Raw genomic sequence first — 6,123 nt, 5'->3', positions numbered from 1 at the left:
CAGTGTGATATAATCATCCATCCATTCTCCTTAACCACTATTCAGTACACGGTTACTGCAAGCTTGGAGTCTATCCCAGAAAACACAGAATACAAGGTAGGGGACACCCTGGAAAGAATCCCAGTCCATTACAAGCCACACAATCACTATTGGCAAGTCAAAGACATCAGTACAATTAAATGCATGTCTTTGGGCTGGGGGAGGAAACCCATGATGCTGTGGAAAACATGCACATTTCACATAGAGCTGGTCAGAATTATACATTCACAAGCCAGGAGGTATGAGGCCATTGAGCTAACAAGCTGGTCTGGATTGCAAACCAGTTATTTAAAATGCAGACTTTAAAATTGAAGGATCTTCCAATGACAAGCATAGACGAGTTATGTGATTTGTTTAAGGTATACGAGACCACTGTTTATTTAAAAGTATTGCTGACAATTTTGTTGAAATTTCACTTTGACAGTCCTCAAGAAAGTGATTTAATACAACTACTCCCATTTAATTTGATGTAATAGTAGCCAATTTCTGTAAAATGTAAGTTATTGTTTTGTGTTTTCCTTTTTCGTAGTTTTGTAACTTTTTTATTGTAACATGGCTATTGTATCTCCTGAGTTTAAACACCGGGATAAACTGACTCAAAAACCATTTTGAATAACAGGCACTCAAACTTGTTTTAGTATTTGAGAGAAAACAGGCAGTCTACAAAGATTTGGTTGTAAATTATATGCTTGTTTACACAGTGACATGGGTAATTTTTTCAAGTGTTTCTGTGAATGCAGATTTACATAAGTCCAATGCACTTAACCAAGAAAGATGACAACTGGATGATGTGAATTGCCTTGAGTGTGTAATATTGGCTTTGTATGTTGTTTGCTTTTAATTCTGCCTGCATAATACATTGAGTTTCTCCCGAAAGATTAACAGTGGCATGATATTAGTAGTGGTTCTGTTACTTAACTGTATTCTGGAGTGAAAAACTGCAAGATGTGTCTTGTGAATGTAAATTTTTTTCACAGAATTTTGCCATATATTTCTTCCAGATGTTTTCTGAGAGGCTTGCTTTTATCATTAATTAGAAAGCAATAGCTGTGGAAGTTCGTTAGGCACTTAGATTTATGCAGTTCTTTTGCGCATAGGAAAAGGGAAATGAAAATAATTGCACGAGTGTTGCTAAAAGAATGCCCTGCAGCAGTTCACTAAGGACGCGAAAGTGTTTTCACAGCACATTCGTACACCTGCAACTGAGAATCCACTTCTTTCCTTTTCTCTCCAGGTTTTTCTGTTTCAGTTACCTTTACACAAGTGACTTAGAATATTTGATTTAATTAATGACTTTTTGATATTTTAACAAATTGTTCATTTGTACAACACCCTTTCAGATGCACTGAGTGGTTTTGCATTATTTATAGCTATACAATTGTAACAGTGGTACTTTTTACAATTTATATAAGCCTACTGTCCCATTTCCTAATTGTCTTTTTTAGTTTTTTGTATTGTTTTCATCTTCTGGTTGCCAGATCCAGCTTTGACCACTTATTGACCTAGGAGTGTCTTATTTTCAACCCTTGGCCCCGAGTTAAAAATTGTATTGTGCAGAATTTAGTTCCTGATCATAACTTACATATGATACTTATAGTAAATTAGGAATATCTTGAATTCCATTTACAAAGATTGGGTCTAAACTCAGATGGCTTGTGATATGATTATACTTTCTATTGCAGTTGATGTTTTAGAGTGGGATTCTGTGTATTTGTGTGGGTAGTTGACCGATTTGGCTAACTGTGTTTTGTGTTCTTTCACTCATTGCTGTCTTAATAACCCATCAGATATCTATCAGTAAATTATGATAATGAGATTGATTTGTTTTATAAGTAGTACTGAAAATACACACTGATGAGGTCCTAGTGCTGAAACATTTGTTACATCCATAGTGGGTCTATAACATAAAAAAACTACACAGGACATCTTTATTCGGATCATAGTTATTTGGATTATACTGCACTGTTGACATACCAATAGTATCTATCATCTGAGAAAGTTGAGCATAGCGTTTTCAGTATTTTTCCCTCAAACATTTGGACTGAATAGAAATTGCAATTACTGTAATGTGTCACATGAACATTTTCTTTTGAGCAGGACTGAGAGCCCTGTATACAATTCATTGCATTTACCCCAGCAGATTGTACATTTTAATAATATTTACATATCTTAATTATATTCATATAAAGGTTTGAAAGAGGTTGTATTTTGAAACACACCTCCACAATGCATATTTATATTACTCACATACACTGGCAGCAAATTTGAACTCCCATAAAGCTTCTCATTAAAACCAAACCATATAGGAGTTATGGGAGAATTGAAGCTTCAAACCAAAGTTTGCACTGTGCATCGGTTGGTTTAACCCACTTTCAACTTGTGTTTTGAAGCCTTTTTCCCTTTACTATGGAGAACATTAAGCTTGTCACTATACATGTATATATAATTAGGGCGCTGCTGGCCAAATTACATATTTAGTCAATTATTAGTTAAATAAAAAGCAGTAAACAACTGCTGCAGGATAAGTGTATAAAAATATATTTGCAAATGTTAAACATAGGAACAAATGAAATAGTAATTGTGAAGTGTACAAAACTTTGGACACCTGAGCAAGTTAGTATTTACAGATATCACAGGTTATAAATGCCTTTTGTATCCAACTAAGAGTCTAAAAGTAAGGATGTTTGCCCACCCTTCCTTGCACATCGCTTCTAATTCTGAGATATTCTTGGACCGTGAGGATCCTTTAAATAGCTCATGGTGGATTTTCAGGTATCTTTAGGATCATTGTCTTATTTATAAAGCCATCCCCTTTTTGCTGATTATCTCGACATCTTGGCTGACTTTAGCACTGTCACCCAGGATTTGCTCATATTTTGTGGAATCCATTCTTCCCTCTATCTGTACAGTGTTTCCTGTCATATGGTTGCCACGCAACCCCAGACTATATTGGATCTACCCCTGTGTTTAGCAGTTGGCAAAGGTGTTTTTTTCATCAAAAGCTGCTCTTCTTTTCTTCACAAATACCTTTGGTGATTATGGACAAATAGTTCAATTTTTATTTAATCAGTCCACAGCACAGCGCTGTTTCCAAAAGACCTCTGGCTCGTTATACTCGGGTGGGGGTGGAGCGAAAAAAATCTTGCTTGCCCTTTGTGTTAGGAGTCAATTTTTGGAGTGGCAGGGAATTTATTAAGCTCTGCAGTTGTCAACAGGTGACAACTCCTAATGGCTATTTTGGCATAATGAGGAAATTAGGCTAAGAGACCTACGAAACAATTCTTCATTACTGGGCAAGTCCAGACTTTTGCACATGCCACAACTACTGTTATGTTTGTTCCTATATTTTGATGATTGTGCTTTTTCATTTGCAAATATGTTATTTTTCACATGCTGTTTCTGGCAGCAGTTGTTTCCTAGTTATACATAATCGACTAAATATATAGGCCAAGGGTGCCCAAAGTTTTGCATACAACTGTATACGTTTGTCCTCAGACACATTATGACCCCACTTAATGACAGCACAAATAACTGCCCATCCCAGGTGTGTCTCAGAAGTTGGAGGATTGACTTGGGGATTAATTTTTGTGCCTGCTTCCTACAAGGGGAACACAGTTCTTCTCCATAGTAACCTCACTGAAAGAAGTGCACCTTGCAAAATCACAAATTAATAGCATGTTAATTAAAGGCTCTAGGAGGAGTTAAAAAATACATTTACCCAGTTCTGCCAAATCTCCTGCTGTCCATGTTGTTTAGAGCTTTTTGGGTTCTTTTTTTTAATTGCTATCTCTCATAAGTCATTTAACAATTTATTTTGAAAAATCATAGACATGCAATTCTTATTACTTTCCAGTTCCCCAGTGGAATTCATAGTAGTCATTATTAATCAAGTCCAAATCTGCTCTCATTAATCACTCTTTCCAATCTGCTTGTTTCTACATCTGTCACGCCTACTGGTACAGGGACTTTATGGAACTGACATTCAATCAATGTCCTCTTACTCAGTCTTTGGATAGAGAAAAACACTGTTTAGAAACTATAAAATATTACTGAATAGTCATATTAAATTTAGACATTATATTCCCGATGGTCTTTCTGCAGAAAGTATTAGAAAATTTAATGCAAAGTATGCATTACAGTGTCTTTTCAGTGGGGTAATAATGTTTTGGATGTAAAACACATAGGTGTCTGCATTTGTTATTATCATAGACAATGCCTTTTCTTAAAACTTTTTTTCTGTTTACTGTGCTGAACACTAGTAAGATTAAAAGCATTGCTGGGATAGATCAGGTTTCACTTTTTGATCTGTATAGAGCAAAGACTTTCAAAATGCCATTAATTATATCTATGTATAGTATTAAGAAATTTATTTGACCTCTGATGGATGATCTCATTGCATAGGTGGTGGTTCCACTCCACTAAAATTGGTGTGGGTGCTTACTCCTTTAAGTCAGCTTGGTTTGCCCACAGTGTATTTTTCAACCTGAAATGCTGCTCATTGTTTGCTAAAGGCGATATTGTACCTTTTTGTAAAAAACAAATGGAAGTGTTGACAGTTTAGGCTGCAATCCAAGAGACTGAGGTCCTGGGTGTTTTTACCTAGGCATGAAATGAGGCTTGTGAAAGATTTTGTACGCTGCCACTTATCAGAAGACAAGTTTCCATATAACAAATAACCAGGATATCATGAATTTTGTGGAATTTTGTGGAGGCCTGAATATTTAACATACTTAATAATGTAAACTTTATAATCATATAAGAAGTGCAGTTAAAGGTCTCAAGGGTCCAACAGCTGTTTGTGCCATAAAATTCCTAAACTTTTGTCTTTTCCCCAAGTATGCTATTCCCTTTTAAAATACTTTCATTACCATAAAACTAGGAACATAATTACAAACATGAGAAAAAGATACCGAAAGCATAACTTGTTGAACAACATGGCTATTCAGCATGGCAAAATTGAAATAAGTAGCAATATTTCTTTCTCCTATTGTATTATTCTTGGATGTCTCTGCTTGTTTATTATGTAAATGTGATTTTTCACACTAATTTTCATTGTTGTACATAAAGCAGGAAACAAGGATGTGCACAGAATTGCCTGGGAGTGTCTGTGTTTGATGGATCAGGGTTTCCCAGGTTCTCCTAAATGTTCATTCTTGCTCTTTGTCATTATTTTTTCCACTCAGCTGTAATTTCTTCTGGAATGTCAATCAAGACACCTGGAGAGAGGTACCACAAGGCTGGGAGACTCAAGTCATGATGTGAGCATGAAGCACTTGGTGCAGTTTATAATTAGCCACGCACCCAGGCCGACACGTTTGAAAAGATCAAATATAGCTATTGTAGTTATTAAAAATAATGATGGTGCACTTTTACAGGCTGTAAGTGAAGATTGTTGTAATAAAATATCTACACTGTAGAAAAATGAGTAGAAGACCCTATAAAGTTTTATAGTCATTCTCAGGGTCAACATCTTCTTGCGTCTAAGAAAGTTATAGTCTGCACTGACATACAGTGTATGTTTGACCAGCTATATATTTTCATTAGCCTCTAGCAGATATTCAGGTCTTCAGATATGTGCATTTTGTATCGATTAAATCTGTTACTTTTAGATTTTTTTATCTATTTTTAGATCAATTTGTAAATTCTGTGCTTTTTATTAGAGTCAAATGAAGGTAGTGGATTTGTCATACTCTTTATTGTGGTGCATATGTCTGTTGTGTATGATTTGTTGTGTTTTGTATAGCTATGCTAGTTCTGCAACAGGTTTTTTGTTGCTGTTTTTTTCTATTTTGGTTGTTTTGCTAATTGCATACTTTCAGCTTGACTCAATGTTTGTCCCTTTTCCTTGTTCTATCGTCCAACAGTTTTTACTGTGTGATATTAATATCACATTATTCTGAGTATCTGATTTAATTTGCCCTTTCCGACCTTTGGTCATGTTTATAGAGGCAAGAACTAAAGGGGTACAGGAAGGTGATGTTACTCCACACACAGCTGAACAACAACTGAAAAAGAACATGACATTCTCATTTATCGTTGTCATAGTGATCAACCACGGCCTGGAACTTCCAATAACACAGTTGT

The sequence above is a fragment of the Brienomyrus brachyistius genome, unplaced genomic scaffold (assembly GCF_023856365.1).
Source record: "Brienomyrus brachyistius isolate T26 unplaced genomic scaffold, BBRACH_0.4 scaffold85, whole genome shotgun sequence".
Lineage (NCBI taxonomy): Eukaryota > Metazoa > Chordata > Actinopteri > Osteoglossiformes > Mormyridae > Brienomyrus > Brienomyrus brachyistius.
Note: the sequence above shows the minus strand (reverse complement) of the source record.